Source organism: Hemicordylus capensis, chromosome 4 (genome assembly GCF_027244095.1).
Source record: "Hemicordylus capensis ecotype Gifberg chromosome 4, rHemCap1.1.pri, whole genome shotgun sequence".
In the NCBI taxonomy this organism is placed as follows: Eukaryota; Metazoa; Chordata; class Lepidosauria; order Squamata; family Cordylidae; genus Hemicordylus; species Hemicordylus capensis.
The window spans coordinates 147,906,608-147,925,059 of record NC_069660.1 but is presented as its reverse complement, the minus strand read 5'-3'; the positions used below and the strand labels follow the sequence as shown (position 1 = coordinate 147,925,059).

The following is an 18,452-nucleotide window of genomic DNA, read 5'->3' as shown; positions in this document are numbered from 1 at the left end:
TACAAGAATGTGCTAATGCTCTCTGCCACAGGAGGCTGCTTGCAGCATTCTCTCTTGCTTAATTGGTTTCAAATTGTTTGCCACACGCACCAGTGCCATTTGCGTGGTCAGCATGAAGTTGCTGACCACACAAATGGTGTTGGCGCATGCGTCCACACTATTTGTGTGCCGACATCATGCGAGGGCTGCTGGGAGCAGCACAGAGTGGCATTTTAAAGAGGACAGCAGCATGGCTGATGCTTTTACATTAACCTTGAAGCACAACAGTACCACGGTGGGGGGTGGCAGCTCATGGGAGGAGCAGGTAGGACCTGCCTGCCCCTTTCTAAAGGTACCCGATGCCTTGCACTGAAAGGTTTTGGCTGCAGGAGCCCAAATTGTTTCGGCGCCTCTCCAAAGCGGTGCCAAAATGATCCAGGCACATCCCTAGTAGTTATGAAACGGGCTACTCCAGTTTGCTGGCTTACATCCAGACTAAGTTACTCATGCACACTCAAAATGAAGTGAATAGAACAAGTAAACTTGTCCCATTAATTTAAATAAAATTGCTTATGAGTAACATAAGCTATCTATCTCTATCTCTATCTCTATCTCTATCTCTATCTCTATCTCTATCTCTATCTCTATCTCTATCTCTGTCTCTCTAGCAATATCTATATAATCTATAGCTATAGCAATCTCTCTCTCTCTCTCTCTCTCTCTCTCTCTCTCTCTCTGTGTACATAAAATATCCTACATATTTTATGTAAATCTATCTATCTGTCTACACACACACACACACACACACACACAGAGTTAAATGTTACAGTAATGAGACGGGCTACTCCAGTCACTGGCTAACATTCACCTTAAGTTATTCATAAGTAGTCTTATTGAAATTAATGGGACAAGTTAACTTGGTCCTATTAATTTCAATGTGAGTACTCAGTGCGAATTTTCTGAAGCATGTTAGGTGTGTGTGTGTCTGTGGGCGGGTTACAATGACCTTCAGCAAACAACCAGCCAATCAGAAGCAGCAGAAGAAGGGCTTCACATTCCATCCTTCCCTTCCGCAGTGAACACGTCACTGAAGACATGCTAGCTTCAATCCAGTGGTCTTCAAATGGAGAATAAAAAGTGCAGCTGTGGCATGTGGAAGCAGGAGAGCTCTGAGTTTCCCTGGGAGGCCTTCAAGTACCTCCTGTTGAGAGCCCTGGCGTAATCCATTGCTCTCGGCTTGCACCCTTTTAATCAGCCTCTGCTTGAGCCAGTCATTCCACTACATCTCTGCATCAGGTATGGTGGTGTTCCATCTTACAGACAGCAACCTTTGAGGGCTAATAGGTGGCATGGCAAAAGACTCCCGGAGAGCTGCATGTGAGCAACTTACTTCAATGAGGCCCAGAGCCAGAAGGAATACTTCTACACTCAGACTACCTGTCCCGGGCGGAGCCATCTTCCTGTCTGGAGAGTAGAGAAATGTAAAGGGGCACTCCTCTGGGCTTGAAGTCCTGGACTTCTTCTCAAATATTCACCAATGCATTTAATAGAATGGATAAAATACTTCTCTGAAATATTCTCTTCAATTATAATTCATGCATTGGTGAATATTCTTTTCCAAGTCTAGCCAGTATGTCCAGAGGCGTATCTAGGGAAAATAGTGCCTAGGGCAAGCACTGAAATTGTGGCCCCGTCCAAGCATCTGACACCCATCTTTCAGATAACTTTACCATAATATCAGCTGAAAAATACAAGTCAAGCTCGTTAATCTTTTAATATTTCAAAAACTATTTAGCAGTGGACATAGACAGATCAAAATATGCTGGAAAACTACAAATTTCAGTATGTTGGGGCTCATGAAATACCCAAATACTATGTGGAGATGTACTTGGAAAACTAAACAGAAGTGCCTGTCTAATTCTCTACTATGCATTGTAGCATCACCATTACATAAGTTTTAAAAATCAATGGAGAATTTGACTTTTCCCAGATACTCTGTAAATAATTAAAGGATATGCAGAGTAAACTGTGTCACCGCTTGGAATATATTCTAGTCTTTCAGAAAGACAGTTAAAATGAGAGAAAGAGAGCAAGAAACTCCCAGTGGGCCTTAATATTAAGGGTTTCACACTGATTCAAAGACAAACTCACCATTAATAGCCATATTAGCAAGACATCACATTTAACTCACTTATCACAAGAAGCAAAGTAAGAGCAAATGAATACAATCCTAGCTCTTAAGCGTCAGCTCAGTATTAACAAGCCCTGATTCTCTGTACATAGTGCCAATCTAAATATGTGCCTTATGTTATATTATTATTATTATTATTACCTGTAGCCCCTTTGGGGGGCTTCCTAAAGGCTGGGTTTTTTTTTTTTTGCAAAGATTCCCTCTCACCCCGCTGGCCTCTAGGGCCTTGCAGGGACCATTTGAGCATGTGTAGTGGCCGTTTTTAAAAATAATTTTTTTTAAAGGCCACTGAAAACAAAATGGCCACTGCGCATGCTCAAATGGCCTCTGCAAAGCCTGGCATGACCTAGAGCCTCACAGAGGCCATTTGAGCATGCACGGTGGCCATTTTGTTTTTGGCAGCCATTTTTTTTAAAAAAATAATTTTACAAAATGGCGCCCCCTTCGAGTGGCGCCCGGGGCACATGCCCTGCCTGCCCTACCCCTAGATACGCCCCTGAGTATGTCTTTTCTGGCCCATCGGTAGCAGACCTGGGAGAGCACAAGGCACTTGGTGCAGAAGGGGCCAGTTTCTTTGGATGCTCCAGCTCCAGCAGGGCCGTAGCTAGGGGGGAGGGGGCCAGTGTTTGCCCATCTCCCCAGCGGCCTCTCAGAGTGATGGAGATAATGAATGAAATAGGGAGGTGTGGAGCTGGCGGGGCTTCCGGAGATGCGGGCCTGGGTTTTTTGAACCCATCTGCTCAATTATAGCTACACCCCTGGTCTGTAGTTCTGAGATTTCTGGATCTGGGTCTCCTAGCTGGCAGGCCCCAGTTTCCACCTGGTGTCGGGGCTTGAGGCTGGCACTGGGTCCAGGGCTGGCTCTTACAGTCTATTTCCCTCTCCCCCACAACATCAGACGATAAGGTTGTTCACATGACTGTTTCTCCCAGGGTTGGAGAGGACGGCAGGAACATTCTTACCTTTCCCCATATGACCGGCTGTTGACTTCCCTTTTGCTGTTATTTTTGGAAATACTGTTTTTGTAAAACCAAGTTTCTGTTTTAAATTATTCCTCAGGTTTTTACCTGTTTTTGAAGAAGTGGTTTTTTTGTGAAAGGATTTCATTGGAAAATATGTAAGTGTATAATGATTATAGTTTTTATACTAGGTTGTTCCATAGTTGTTTTTCAAGAATTCAATGTCTACATATTTTAAATATTCACAATATTTTATTATGTGTCCTAGTAAGAACATAAGAACAGCCCTGCTGGGTCAGGCCCAAGGCCCATCTAGTCCAGCATCCTGTTTCGCACAGTGTCCCACCAGTTTGCCCCTTAAGGCCGATACACATTGCCGATTTGCATTGGCCTTCAATAAACAAATTTTACAGTACCGTGGGACTTTGGTCTCCTCTTTTGCATCTTCCTTTTCACTGTGCCCCACGGCCACACGATCCCCGCTACAGTGAGCGGCACAACAAGAGAGAGGTTGGGGGAAGGACACAGCTCCCAGAAAGTTGACAATGCACTTCACTGTTCATGTGGTGCATTGAAGGCATTCAAGAGGCCGAGATGCTTCTTTCCCAAGCCTCTATGGTAGGATGTGCTGCCAGCAGCCTGAATTGGGCTGCAGGCAGTCTGGGCTGCCACACAACCAGGGAGTGGGGTACAATGATACTAGACTGGACACTTGGATTCATTGTAGAGAACTCTTTTTCAAATGACAAGGCAGAGGAAAGGCTGTTTCATACACTCATCTCTATCTTTTTTGTAGTAAACACAATTGCTGTAGTTTCACAGATGTTTTCTTCAGTGATTGTGTGCGTGTGTGTATACACACACATACACATTGACTGAGTGATTGATTGTTCCATTTCTAAACCACTTTTCATTCAAATAATCCCAAAGTGGCTTATAATATAATTAAAACAAAAATGCAAATTAAAAGTACAAATATATAGCAAGATAGATATATCTATATGTGGTGGATGCTATCTCCTTGTTTACAACACCCATGACTGGGCCAGGCCCCGACATGTGTACATTGGTGTTTAATGACATGTGTATGCTCACCCTTGGTATGTATGGTTTAAGAAACACCCAATCATGCTTGCTATGTAATGTGTAAAGATTTCCTCACGAAGGGTGCAAAGAGTACGCAGGTTTACAAGTGAGAAAATTAGGCAAACCTCCCTGGCTATGGGTGTAGCATGATCCTGGCAGCAATCTACCAAATATGCATACTATCCCACTGGAGCCTCATTCAGACATTATTAATAGAGACTGCAACCTCCAAAAGTGTGCTGAACTCACTACAAATCAAAGGTTCTGACTGGAGATTGGTGAGGCAAACCTCAGGTCACTTTTGCTGCGAAACCACGGTTGCACATATTCGGACATCATGGCGTTCTAACCTCTGCCCTGTTCCGTGTTTGCATTACTTACGAATGCAGCCTTAGAGCCTTCGTCTCTACAGACGAAGGCTGTAAGTTTGACTGACCCACCCAGCAGGGGATAGTGAGTGATGTGTTACATCCCATCCGGTTAGATCCGTTCAGATGGTCCTTCTGTCGGTCCCTGATTTCCGAGAAGTTCGGGGCTCTAGGACGCAGGCCCAGCTAGCCACGCCCCCGTGTCCGACGTCAGATGCAGGGGATGTAGTCTCCCTCCTAAACGGGGCTGCGTGACTCCTTTTAGGAGAGAGATTGGCCCTTGTTGCACTGGCAGCGTGGCCGGAGCAGCTCTCCCTGCCTTTAAGGCAGGGAGAGTCACTCTGGCCCACGCTGCCCAATGCAGCACGGGCCACTCTCCCTTCCAAATGGGGCCGCATGGCCCCATTTAGGAGGGAGACTACATCCCCTGCATCTGACGTCGGACTTGGGGGCGTGGCTAGCCGAGCCCCTGCATCCAACATCAGACACGGGTGCAGGGCCAAGGGGCTGTGGCGGCGGCCACACATGGACTGCTGCCAGCCTCCCTACACTGCTGGACTGCAAAATAAGGAACCTTGCCAATAACCTGACAGACCCAATACATGACTGAAGAGCTGACTTTAGTTTTGTGAGTCACATAAGTTGTGCATGCCTGCTGTAAGACCACTCATAACATCATCATAGCTACATTCTTTTTGCTTGCTGTGATTTGAAAATTAGTTCCTTTGTATGACATTCTTACTGTCAAGCAACGACGAGATGAATTAGAATCTTTTAATGTAGTGCCACTCTTTATATGCTAACTTGGAAGGTGTTTATGGTATTTAAATTGTGTTTATATCATGCTGCTCTTTAGACTGTCACTATTATCTATAACTAGCTGAACCCACACAGAGCATCTGTGCGCTCTTTGGGGCTGGCGGTTCCCTCCTGTCCCTACCAGGCTGCTTTCCCCCGCTCTCTGCCAGGCCACTTGCCACTGAACTCTTTGCCGCTTGGCCACCGGCAGCTTTCTCTCCCTTCCTCCCACCCGCCCGCCCGCCCGCCCGCTGGGTGCTTTCCTTGCATTCTCTCTCCCACGCCCAAATGCACAAACTCTCGCGAGGTCTTGTGAGGTTTGCGATGCTCTCATCCAACGCCTGGCCCGTCTTTGTGAATTATAGATAGATAGATAGATAGATAGATAGATAGATAGATAGATAGATAGGAAGGAGCATAGGACTGATAGTTTGAAATGTAATAGAGTACAACTGCTTCCATACACAAATTTTTGAAACAAAAGAGAATCCTGTCTTTAAATTTGCAAGTGAAGTGACTACTGCCACCTTCTACAACATATTAAATTCTGCCTGATAACATTGACAGTGAAATCACTGTGAATTTTTCTGTATTAGGTCCCTAAAGATTAGTAAATACTATGTTTCAGGTTTTATTTAATAAAAGAGTCCAATTTTGCTTCCTGAGAGGAAAAAAGTTTCGATTATGATAATTGTGACAGAAATATTAGTAACTAAGTAATCCCTGGCTATTTAATCAGAAAGGTTAATTAGATTTTTTTCAGCATACATGCACTTCTATTAACAGTCTTTAAAGCGCATTTCTATGATTCATTTCTACTGCTTTTAACAAAATGAAACATTTTCTTTTCTAATTTTTATCACTATGGTTATTTTTGTTCATATTTTTAGGTGCTACAGCATAATTTGTCTGAATGGCAAAAGTCACTCTGCTTCCAGTGAGGAGAAAAAGGGATGCCTGCCTAGCAGACCTGAAAAATTTTATTATTACACTTATTCCATTTCCTCTCTTTGTCCTCATACCTTAAGATAATTGATATTTCATCTTTGCTGTTTCTGTCCTCAAGGGAAGTTGCTTATTTTGAGGAGGTGTGCTGAGCTGGGGGTGGGGAGAGGAAGCAGGGAATCAACAATAGTATCAAATAAATCAAACTGAATTATTTAGCAAACCTGACCACCCCCACCCCTCCCTGCAGCTGGCAACTGCTTGATAAAATTATTCCAATTTATGACAAAGTGTATGTTCTTGGAATAAAAGCTATCTATCCTTTCTGCATGAGAATGATCTCTGCTTTGTCTTCCCCTCACCTTAATTAAGGAAATCGCTAGACACTTGCCTCACCTAATTTACTTGTGTTTTTTATCACACAGAAAAAGGTCAAAAGTAAAGCTAGTGTCAACAGGTAGTTATTCACACATGGCTTCATGCTGCGGGGCAAATGTTGACTGAAGCCATTTCAAATTACACTTGCAGCATTGAGGGAAGCAGCCCCTCCCCTCTGCTCTCGGGTTTTGTGCTGGTGCAAGTTCACATTGCATGCCTCCGTGTCTTTTTCTACCCAATGGAGGGAGGAGATTTCTAAAGAGCAACATCTGCATTTCTAAAGAGAGTATCCCTCTTATCATGCTAATGATTCTACCTCAGTGCCTCTCCCTATTTGCTCTGGCGTTTTCAGAAAAAGTAACTTAAAACCAGCATTTTAAAAACCAGGAAATGCATCGAGATAAGCTAGAATTCGCGAGACAAAGCCTGATTTGTGTGTGGAGTGCTTCCAAGGATCTCAAAGGGACTTCGGGGTATGTTTGGCTGGTGTGTGAGCGCACACACTCTCTTTCAAAGAAAATTTGGGGTAACATCCCTGCCTGTAAAGCCTCCAGGGGTGGCTGCAGGCTATGAGTTTGCATTTGTCAGTGCTGCACTGTAGGTAATTGAGCTTGCAAGGAACTCAGATGTAAGTTCCTACAGGTTTTGAGTCCAGAGTTTGGTACATTGGTGGGACAGAGCTGTGCTTTATACAACTCCAAGACATTATCTTCAACTCCAGTGAAGTTGGAGCTTGGCTCCCTTCCGGTTTGGCCCCCAGTTACGACCGCCGAGATTGAGAGCCTTGTAGGAGATCTGAAAGAGGGCAAGGCTCCAGGGTCCGATTATATTTTTCCTGAAATTATCAAAGCAAATGCTGAGTGCTGGATTCCTTTGTTGACTGCCTTGTTCACTCATATCGATGCCACAGGGTGCTTCCTGAAAGAATGGGGGACGGCTATCACCGTGCCCATCTTTAAGAAGGGAGAGAGGAATATTAGCAATAGCAATAGCAATAGCACTTACATTTATATACCGCTTTATAGCCGGAGCTCTCTAAGCGGTTTACAATGATTTAGCATATTGCCCCCAACATTATGGGTACTCATTTTACCGACCTCGGGAGGATGGAAGGCTGAGTCAACCTTGAGCCCCTGGTCAGAATCGAACTTGTAACCTTCTGGTTACAGGGTGGCAGTTTTACCACTGCGCCACCAGGGGCTCTTATTCCCTCTAATTATAGACCTATGTCGCTCTTAAGCGTTGTGAGCAAGTTGCATGCTAAACATCTCATAGGAGTTTAGTGGTGTAATCCATTTCTGCCCTCTACACATGAAATATTGCTTGTAGTTATACATTTCTGCTTATATTGCTTAGGATCAATTCTAGGCCTTTCTCCTTGGGCTTTTCCTGGAAGGCATGAACTATGAACAACCCTGCCTCTCACAGACCAGGTGCAGACTAGATGTTTATATCTGGCCACGTAGTACAGCTAGACCCCGGCGATACTTCCCAAAATAATGAGGAAGGATCAGAGGCTTTGCTCAACACACAGATAGTGCTTCCCAAAACATCTAGGGAAGATGAATCAGGCTGTGCCCAGGGTTGGAATGCACTTGGCACCCAATCACACACTGGCTGATAAGGAGGCCTATCACTCCCTTCGTTTCTTGTTAGATGAAAGGAATGACATGCCCAACTTTACACACACACCATTGATGGGGAGGGGGCCTATAGCCTTTTCCAAGGGCTGCTCAAAGATATAAAAAAGGCACACAGACACCCTAACTTTGGAGTTCTGTGTAGGTCAAGGAAGTCATGGCCGATGCTGCACGCCAAGGGGGTGCCTGGGGTCACGTTCCGTCTGTTGCAATGGACTCCCCGCGGACAAGGTCTCAGCAGGACCAGGGACGTATGATTGCTATTCTGTATCTTCTTTGAACTATTATTGAGCTTTGCTTAATAAAACCTCTGTTAGCTTTCACATCAGACTGAGCTTATTGTCTTTGCATCCCAGACAACCTGCTTGCACACCGGCTGGCCAGCAGTGGCAATACAGGAGAGGCAAGCTCGGGGCCTCTTTTGTGTGTGGCCTTTATCGATTTTAAGCCAGCCTTTGACTCTATACCTAGATGTCTTCTGTGGGAGAAGCTGGGGCAAACCAACATTAAACAGCTTCATGAGAATTCAAAGATTAGAATAAGACCTCATCCTAAAGTAGCTTTATCTCAGCCTATTTCTACTTGTAAAGGAATCAGACAAGGGTGCATTTTAGCTCCTGCACTATTTACTATTTTTATTAATGATCTTGCCCCTTGTTTATGGGACTCTAATGTTCACTCCCTATCTGTTGTAGGAGTAAGTATGCCTCCACTATTTTATGTGGATGATGCTGCCATTATGGCTAGGTCACCAGTTGAGATGTCTGGCTCTCTATTGCAGAACTAACCAGCTCTCCATTAATTATAAGAAGTCAAAGATTATGGGATTTGCGAGGAGATCCAAATTATTACAATGGTCGATAGATAATCATCAGCTTGAGCAGATTTATATCTATAAATATCTGGGAGTGGTTTTGCACGTCAGAGGGACCTGGGAGGCTCACATAGAATACGTTCTCTGAGAAGCTCAGAGAAGGCTCAGAGACGTTCTCTGGCTAGATGGAGGTTTTTTTTTATACTGGAGGAGGGGAGATTATATTGGCAGCTCTCAAGGTGTTTGTGGCCAAAGCTAGGAGTCAGTTACTGTATGGCGTGCAGTTGGGCCTCTATCCCTCTTATAAACCCCTGCTAGCTGTGCAAAATAAATTCCTTAGGGCAATACTAAGAGCACCAAGGTGTGCTCATTCTGTGACATTGAGATTTGATCTGGGTGTTCTGAGAATTGAGGCTAGAGCCTGGATGTTGATCCTAGCATTTTGGCTTAGGATAAACTTCTTAATAAATAAATAAATAAATAAATAACTCATAAATAGTCATAAATAAATAACTCTCTAAATGTGAGTTCCTACAGGATTTGGGTCCAGAGTTTGGTACATTGGTGGGACAGAGCTGTAGGAGGGGAACCAACCAAGGGGGCAGAGTCAATTGTAGACGAGGGGCTGTTGAGATGTCTGTCCAAAGGAGAGGGGTCTGAAATGAGGATGCAAGTAGACAGTAGTGGATAGGGAAGCAGGAAGATTTGGAGGGGAACAAGCAAACTGGCAAGCAATATCAGCTGGAGCTAAGGTTAGAAAGCCACAGTCTGATTTTTATTATTTTATTTTTACGTTCATATTCCACTTTTCCTCCAAGGAGCCCAGAGTGGTCTTCATGGTTATGATTATCCTCACAACAGCCCTGTCTGGTAGGTTAGGTTGAGATATAAGGTTAGGTTGACTGACTGGTCCAGAGTCACCCAGTGAGAAAATTCAGGCCTTGCCTAGAAGTAGAAGCAAAGCTGGGTTAAGAGGAAGCTGGGTTTGTTGGGTTGGGGTGGAATCTAAGCTGGGACCAAGGAGAGCAACTTTATTCCTCCACTCTTCTGCCTTGAATTCTCCTTTGAGAAGAACATCAGCATACAGAGCAGGATGTTTTTCACACCTAGCTCTTAGTTCACATCTCTTCTAGAATGGAGATGTGCATGCACATATCGGCCAAATTTACCCTGAAATCCCTGTGAGCTATCGGGGAGCACTTCACATACAATTCGGGTTTTTCATCGTGCTTTAGAGTATAGCCCGATTTATATCTGGGGTTAAAAAATCCACTTTTTGCATCGGTTTTTGGCAACTTTGAACTTGCAGAAAACCCGTGATAAAGCCTGCTGTCTGAGAAAGCTCCTGGAGATTCCCAGATGGAATCCATGGAATTTACATGCCTAACCCTATAACCAGAGCTTAGGGGTTTGGAGATACTTTTTTCAGTTATTAGTTCCTGTATTACACATAAGGGGATCTGTTTTATTCTGTGCTGATCTGTAATTGCACGGGCTATTTAGATTTAGTCTGGTTAGGAACTTGCACAATTCAACATTTTTGTCTTGGCTTGCTCTGATTTGAGGTAGAATTAATATCCTGAAAACTGAAGGGGGAATAGTACCCCTATCACTCAGATCAATGCAGACATGAGGCATAATTGGATGTAAAAGGCCACACCTTTATTAATTAACAAGCCAATAAACAACAGCAAGGGATTGGCTCTCCATCTCCTACAGTATGGTAGTTAAGAAATTCACAACTCATAGTGCGAGTCCCAATCTAAATCACATTGAGCAACACACCCTGGTTCTGAGCAGCATTGTGGCCCTATAGCTGCTTGCTGCCCCTCTTAACTAAGGACAAGGCATCGGCAGAAGACATTGCCCTTCGCACAAGCTATCGAACATTTAAGGTTGGCAATACTTCAGCAGGCTAGAAAAAGTCCCAGCCAGAACTCCCCAAGGCAAAAGACTTTAGGGAGTCCTCATTATGCCAAATGCATGCCTTAAGGTGTTCACCAATCCCTATACTATTTTGTTCTCATTCCACACTGTACCTGCCATTATGACCAGAAAATAACCTAGCTAACTATGAAACAGAGTATGAGGTAGGCAAAAGGAAAAAAAAAAGAAAAAGAAGAAAAAGAAAGAAAGAAAAAGAAAAAGAAAAGAAAAGAAAACAAGAAAAAGAAAAGGAAAGAAAGAAAGACCTCCATTACCAGCCAATGTGGTGAAGGTAAAGAAATTTCTACCCATCCTGCAAAAGGACAACCAGCCAAAACCCACAGTATATCCAGGGGCAGTCAGAAAGGGGTCATTTCTCCAATGCCAGGTAGGCAAGAGAATATGGCTCCCTTCCTCCTGTACCGGCCACCAGATGGAGTGCCCAAACTGCCTTGTGCTTCAACTGAAGTAATGCTGGGGCAAACAAGCCACTCCCAGGAGGATGTGTTTGGGTGAGCTGCTAGAATGCCGAGATTTTTCTGGTAGCTGAGATGTGCTGAACTACATGTGTACCAAATTTCAGGTTTCTATGCAGCAGGGAAGTAACTTGCCTAGGGAGCAAGAGGTTCTTGGTTCAAATTTCCACTGGTACATCTCCCAGACTATGGGAAACACCTATATCGGGCAGCAGCGATATAGGAAGATGCTGAAAGGCATCATCTCATACCGCGAGGGAGATGGCGATGGTAAACCTCTCCTGTATTCTGCCAAAGACAACCACAGGGCTCTGTGGTCACCAGGAGTCGACACCGACTCGACAGCACAAATTTACCTTTATGAGTTTTAGCATTACTTCAATAACCCTGTAAGTAGGTGAAGTCCATGTTTCTTAATACCTGAGACTTGCTTATTTTGTACAGTTCACGTGACAGTAAATCACTAAGATGCCACCTTCTTCCTGAGGTTAACAATATGTTTTGCAAGTAAGGTATTTTCTCTATGCCTCTCCTAAAGCCTATTTTTAAGTTTTAGAAAGAATGATTACATAGTTACTCAGTTATTATTCTTTCTGTTTTTGATCTTTTTTAGTTCCTTAGGTTGATAGTCATTATAATTTATCCTTTGTCATGTTAAAAGCTGTGTCCAGATTGTCCAATATGTATTTTTCTCTGCCATATAATACCTTGATGATGATCTTAATTGTTGTACGTGCTACCTATGTATCTTTAAAAATAGATTTCTCTCTCTGCCTGCAAAAGCTCTGTCTCTATTTTGCATGGTAATGAAGTACAAGTAAAGGTGTTAGAAGTGGGATCAATAGGCTAATGAGATTTTATGCAAACTCTTTAAGGTAACACTCCGGTCTTGCCCTCAGATTAAAGGATGTGTTTGAAGTAGGGACAGTCTTTATGTTAGATGCAGCGAAGTATTGGCGTAGCATTCAAACATGGAAAGAAACTAAGGGTTTTAAAAGTACAAACTGTGTTATTGTTTTTAAGAAAAGAAATTCATACCCACTGGAGTAAACAGATTGTAGCAATATGAGAAGTGTAGCTACCTATACTCACTTCTTAAAATCTCTGTCACCACACTATTTTGAGATAATAGTTAGACTCTAAAAGACATTTATTCAACAGTTGCAACTTAGGTTGAATATACTCCATCTTATCCACATTCAAAGAATCTAGACTTTCCAAAGAGGTTTTTTAACCATAGACACCCAGTAACGCTTGAAGTCATACATTTTAGACTAATGTGATAGTAATACTACATTACTAAAGTGTGCCGTCGAGTCGGTGTCGACTCCTGGTGCCCACAGAGCCCTGTGGTTGTCTTTGGTAGAATACAGGAGCGGTTTACACACCATTGCCCTCTCCCGAGCAGTATGAGATGATGCCTTTCAGGATGTCAGTAGTAATATTGTTGTGAGTTTGCAGCTCTTAATATTGGCTGGCCATTCCTTTTCTTAATTCACCACTTTGATGGGTGAAGAGATCCAGAGGGTGTTCCTGAACGGCTGCTAATGACTCTGATTATTCTGAACGAGCAACGCCATAATAGGTCTGGCAAAATCTACATAAGGCCCACCTGAAAGGAGGGGCTGAAGGTGACATCATTTCCACCAGCCACCACATCCTGCTTCCCTGCAAGATGTGTAGTAAGCCAATGTCAAAAGAGCAGGCAAGTTGTCGTGGGACAGAGACAAAATATTTTATGTTGAAATAGAAGTGACCAGACCGGAATTGCATCATCTTACGATGTGAATGCTACTATATGGCAAACTGATTACATTTCTTGCTAGAAATGATCTGCTGTCTTCCCAACACCCATCCAAGCCTCAACTGGTAAATCTTTGTAAATAAACCAAATATTACAAAGACACCTTGACCCTATTCAGACATTGAGGCTGTTCTCATGCGCAGCCTAACCCAGGTTAGGAAATCCCACCCTGGGTTAGGCTGTGCGTGAGAACTGCTGGGATTGGGCCTGATCCTAATGGGGCAGCATCGCCTAGCCTAGCTTAAGGGCACGAGCTTGCCATTAACCCCAGCCCTGGGATTGTGTGTTTGCCAGGGCTGCATTCAGCCTGAGTGAACACAGAGATGGGTGTCAAGAGCAGAGACTCTCAACGCTGGGTCCCCATATGCTATTGACTTCAGATCCCATAATCCCCAGCTCCAGTGGCCTTTGGTTGGGGATTATGGGAGTTGAAGTCCAACAACATCTGGGCACCCAAGGTTGAGAATTCCTGGTCTAGAGTGCCCTTCTCCCAGGGGATCCCATCAATATACCACACTCATGGTGTAGTGCAATGTGGGATATCTGGTGCATTGTCGTCCCGGCCTCTGGAGCTTCATGCTGCATGGTGCAGTGTGGACTGTCTGGGAGCATGGTCTATGCTCTTTTCCGCTATCATCTGGGTTGTACAACTGTTCAGATGTCTGTACAGTCATACATGTTTTTATGTGACTGTAATGGTAAAGTGTGCTGTTAAGTCGATTTCGACTCCTGACACCCACAGAGTCCTGTGGTTTTCTTTGGTAGAACACAGGAGAGGTTTACCATTGCCTCCTTCCCCACAGTATGAGATGATGCCTTTCAGCATCTTCCTATATCGCTGCTTCCCGATATAGGTGTTTCCCAGCAGGGATTCGAACCGGCAACCTTCAGCTTGTTAGTCAAGCATTTCACTGCTGTGCCACATAAGGTGACTGTGTGACTATAGCTGTGTTCATTTTAAGTGATACTGGTTACAGGCCCCTTCATACAGTTAGGAAGTGTACTACTGTACCTGTGGTTGAACATAACATGTGAATAACTGTACCTGTATGTAGATCTGTACCTGTGTACACATTACACTCATTGTATGAGTGATGAACATCGTAACTGGGTGTGTGTGCTCACAGGTTCATGTGTCCGCAGTGATTCTTCTTTCTAGGGGAATTATAATCCAAGCTGTGCTGCCAACCCCTGAACTTCTCACTGCTTGGGAAAATTAGGCAGCCTACTGTGAGCTCAAGTCCTAACATAGATAAAATAAATAGTAATCATCATAGAGTATGTTCTTAAATTATAATGTTTATTGCAACAAAAATTTTGAATGCCTGGCTTCAAGTGGCATATTCCAGAAGGGGTGCTTCTTCTTCTTCTTCTTCTTCTTCTTCTTCTTCTTCTTCTTCTTCTTCTTCTTCTTCTTCTTCTTCTTCTTCTTCTTCTTCTTCTTCTTCTTCTTTTTGTGCCTCCACTTCTACACATCGTTTTCAAAATGAGCTCCATCCCAGGACAGAGTAGGGAATGCCATTTTGAATTTTGCTTTGGGGTGAATATATCACAGACTGTCACTGGGGAAGAGGTACATAGCCTGAAGAAGCCTGAAGTGGTGGAATGCTCATCTTATAACGTAATCTAAACTATCACTTAAAAAAAAAAGTCCTTGATGAAAGCTCTTGTTTTATGTGGCTTTGGTATTTCTAACCATTGTCCCCCAAGAGCTAGCAGTATATTTTGCCACCATTTATGAGTCAATTTATCTCTGTGATATAGATCCTTCCCCACAAACTACTGTCAGGAGCTCCTTTAGTTTCTTGTGTTGTGGAACCCGAGGGAACCACAAAATTAAAATCTTAAGACTGCAATCAGAATGAATTAAAGTTTTACTGTTTCCCACATGAAGAATTAATTTCTTCCATTTCTTATTCCTGTTACAACTTCTGTCAGGAGAATGAATGATCATAAGTCTACTTGTTCCATATTGCATGGGGGAGTCTGTGAAAGCATGGCCTTCTTTTAGTGCATTGTTCAGGATGAGGCTCTGCTCTTATCTCCATCTTTGTAAAGATGTTATCTGAAGAGCTCCAGGTCAGTTTGCAAATGATGGCAGGAAGAAAAAGCTTGGGGGGGAAATGGGCTGGGTTTTGGTTCATAGGGATTTCAGCAATAGCTTTCCAGCAATTTGGGTAGGGGGATATGAGTTTATTACCATGCATAAGTTCTGACTATCAGGAGCATAGGAAGCTGCTATATACTTAGTCAGACGATGGGTCCATATAGCTTTCTACACAGACTGTCAGTGGCTTCTCCAAGCTTACAGGCAGGAGTCTTGGAGATGCTAGAGAGAGAACTTGGAACCTTCTTCATGCAAGCATGTAGGTGCTCTGCCAAGAGCGGCCCCGTTGCTTAAGCGAATATCTTACCATGCTCACATGTGGTCTCCCATTGAATGGTTCATGGAAATAGTATTGAGGCCCATCAAATCACAATTAAAGTAAGTGGGTTGGGGAAAATGAAACACTGAATTTCAAAGTTCCTGAGGGTGGGTGGGTTTCATATAACAATGCACAAGCTATTTTATGCTTGAGTTAGTACCAAATTTCAAAAAAGGGCTCCTCCCAAGTGTCCGTGCTCGGGTTTGGTGAAGTGCTGGGCTCCGAGGCCAGATTGAAATTGGGGCCAGAGCTAGGCTGAGGAATAGAGCCAGAAAGCAGGTGATGCCAGGAGCAAGAACTAGGTGAGGGCTGGGGCCAACTGCTGGAGCTGGAGTAGCGCTATGTAGGCCTGTTGTATCAGCAAAGATTAGGCCCTGAATGCAGGGTTTATATGAGAACCAGGATCCCCACCCCTTTGTGGAGCTCAAAACTAGCCCTGATCAAAGACAAGGACCTGAGTTGGCCTCCCCCTCTTCCTGAGTAAGCCTATCTGAATGTAGAGCAACCTGTAAAGCGCTTCCCTACCTATGCTGGGGCTTGGCCCTGCTGTGATGTCAACTCTGCTCCTGGAATCCTGGGTGCAGTGGAGGGGGTCCCAGGGATAAGTCCAGCTGAAGAACTTTGCAGTTTCTGGGTTCCTCCAAAGGAGTGACTATAGGCTGTTGCATCTGGGGGGCTTTTGTTGGGGCAAGAGGTTTCACCTGGGTTTTTCTCCTCTTCCAGGTCTAAATCTAAGTGGGTCCCAACACCATGGAGAAACATTTGAGAATTTTCAGGGGAAGTCAAAAAAATTTTTAATAGGAGATAAAATTTCTCAGGGGGTTTCTGCACATTTCTATAATGCAGCATTTAAGAAAAGAAATGATTAACCTTGTAGCATTCTTTTATTCATACCTCCAGATGATTTGGTGGAAAAAATACATGAGTAAGGCATCAAGGAACTCTGAGTTTCCAAAGGACATGCCAGGGATCAATAGAGACTCTAGATACTAGGCCTGTGAGATAACTTTTGTTCCAACTTCACAGTGAGTATCACAGTTATTTTAACACCCCCAGCTTTGTCTGACTCTGACCCCGACTCCAGTCCTGACCCAAACCACAACCTTCAAAAGAGTTCAAAGGACTCTGTTACTGGCAAAGCTTTTCTTTTTGTTCCCAGGAGCCCCCTCATTCGTGTTTGGGTCTCCAGGCTTGGAGGTCTCACTCTGTACATGCTCAGGAGCCTCACAGAAATCGTGAGCCCTCCGTTGGTACATATGGGGACAGGTCACTTAATAGCAATGGACTAGCCACCCCTAGATTTGGCTACAACTGAGCAAATTGGAACGGGGAACAGATGCATGCTTTCCCTATGTGGGAACCCCCTAAGTAGACCCCAGGAGTTAACCAAAAGCAAGTTAACTCTCCATCAAGGCTATCCTATGCTCAGCCTTATCTTTCCCCTCCTTCCACCAAGAGATAGCAGTAAGTCAATGTGCTAATCGGCCCAGCAGGAAGAAACAGTTAAGGTCTGCATAGGTAAATTCCCCACCTCACAAAGGAGTTTGAGCAAGCTATACAAGCCTAAGAGATGTACCCATCAAAAATACTGATTAGTTTACTGGACCGCTTCTCACATTACTGGACTGCTTCTCACATTACTGGACCGCTTCTCACATTCGCATGAAAACATTCTGTTTTCATGACAAAAGCCTTGGCATTCCCCGGCAATTTCCACATTATACACTCAGGTAGAAAGATCAACAACAATGGGTTCCTTACTGGTCCCTCCCCAACAACAGTGGTCAGTTGGAATTCACCCCCAGGATATGTTTTTGGGTATAAGTATCCCCAGTTACATGATCCAGTGTGCTCTGTCATATGCTCTACATAGGACTCCATTGGGTGCTCCTTGTGATCTTTATGCCTTTCACTAGGGACTCCCTCACCGACTCTGTCAGCTTTCTGGGCAATTTACTGTTCACAGGCCACGCCAGGCTGCATTCAGTATTTTGTGCCATTTTTCAGATCAGCTCTCTTGCCCAGCCTGATCTGCCCAGTCTTCCTCGCTAACCTGGGAAGCTGGATCCAAGAAAGAAGCCCCCTCCTGGAATCATCGCTATCGACTAACGTCTCCAATCTTCCTGCGTCCGCTTTGGCCAGACCTGAGGAACAAAGTCCATTGGTGGTCCCCAGAGCTCCCCATCCAGACCAGGTGATATGAGCCTTCGCCCCTGCTTTGGCCCCAAATCTATCTCTATTCCCCTTTCTTAGATCCAACCCCCTCCTTCTCTAAGAAACCTCTTTCTCTAGCCTGCCTGGGAACTTACACAATTATGACTCTAAGCTAAAACTCCTCATTGCAGTTAAATGTATTTTTGATAGTAATTGTGTGTTAACCACATAATTCTCTTTTCTGTACCCGCTCTTATAATAAAGATATTATTTTTATTTTGAAATTTAAATCTTGTCTCAGTGCAGTCATTTCTTGATTCCAGAGGCTTGCACAAATTACAACTGACATGGAGCTTCCCCCTTAAGAGCTAATTCCCCCACAAAGCCCAAAAATTGGGGTGCTGACCCAACACCCCAGGACAGTTCCATTAACAACCCTGAACTAACATTTGTGGGGTCAGAGCAGATTGGGTTGGACCCAATCCCAACATTTCAATTTGTGCATGGG

General features: G+C 44.0%; 1 long non-coding RNA gene across 1 annotated transcript; it reads left to right on the top strand.

Moving 5' to 3' along the window:
• Nucleotides 1–1,060: 1,060 nt before the first annotated feature.
• Nucleotides 1,061–6,654, top strand: LOC128324004 (uncharacterized). The gene is made up of 3 exons (XR_008306565.1): nucleotides 1,061–1,275; nucleotides 3,230–3,287; nucleotides 6,272–6,654. It is a non-coding gene; the product is annotated as an uncharacterized LOC128324004 (long non-coding RNA).
• The last annotated feature ends 11,798 nt before the right edge of the window (nucleotides 6,655–18,452 follow it).